This window comes from Leptonychotes weddellii, unplaced genomic scaffold (genome assembly GCF_054177405.1).
Source record: "Leptonychotes weddellii isolate Sample4059 unplaced genomic scaffold, ASM5417740v2 HiC_scaffold_25531, whole genome shotgun sequence".
NCBI classification, from domain to species: domain Eukaryota; kingdom Metazoa; phylum Chordata; class Mammalia; order Carnivora; family Phocidae; genus Leptonychotes; species Leptonychotes weddellii.
In genome coordinates, this window is record NW_027847001.1 from 1,266 (window position 1) to 2,101 (window position 836).

Consider the following 836-nt stretch of genomic DNA (forward strand, 5'->3'; position numbering starts at 1 on the left):
GTGTTGTTGATTTTAGCCATTCTGACAGGGGTGAGTGAGGTGGTTATCTCATTGTAGTTTTGACTTGCATTTTCCTGATGATGAGTGATGCTGAGCATCTTTTCATGTGTCTGTTGGTCATCTGTATGTCTTCTTTGGAGAAATGTTTGTTACTGTTTTTTGCCCATTTTTTAATTGAATTATTTATTTTTTGGGTGTTGATTTGTATAAGTTCTCTATATATTTTGGCTACTAACCTTTTCTTGGATATGCCATTTGCAATTATCTTCTCCCATTCAGTAGTTTGTCTTTTAGCTTTGTTGATTGTTTCCTTCACTGTGCAGAAGCTTTCTATTTTGATATAGTCCCAAATAGAATTGGAAATGGGGTTATTTTAAAAAGTTTTAAAATGTTGGCTTTTATTAAGATTATTATATTACTAATATTGCCAAAGTCCATTGAAATACATATAAACACCTAACATATTAGAGATCATCACTACCTCTCTTTATATTATTTATTTATTTTATGGCTTTGAAGGTAGTCATATTCCAATTATTATCTGAGAGATAGTTCTATTGTTGTCTATGAGGGATATTATCTATAAGAAAAATAAAACTCATTACAATATTGTCAGCATCTGCAGCCAATTAAGCCAACTGTGCTCTTTGTCCATGGGGGCCCAGTGTGCCATGGCTGCAAACAGTAGCCTCCTTGGTAGTGTATGCAGCCTGTTGATTGTATAGGTTGCCCTAAGGGACCTTGGAGACAGCTCTTTCCAGTGGACACTGAGGTCTGACCTCATGCTATCTCCAATCTAGGCTGCAGACAGGTATGCGGGGTGCCTTTGGAAAGCC

General features: G+C 36.4%; 1 non-coding gene across 1 annotated transcript; it reads left to right on the forward strand.

The window, feature by feature from the left end:
- The first annotated feature begins 619 nt into the window (after positions 1-619).
- On the forward strand, positions 620-753 carry LOC115940953 (small nucleolar RNA SNORA70). The gene has a single exon (XR_014142095.1). It is a non-coding gene; the product is annotated as a small nucleolar RNA SNORA70 (small nucleolar RNA).
- Positions 754-836: the final 83 nt, after the last annotated feature.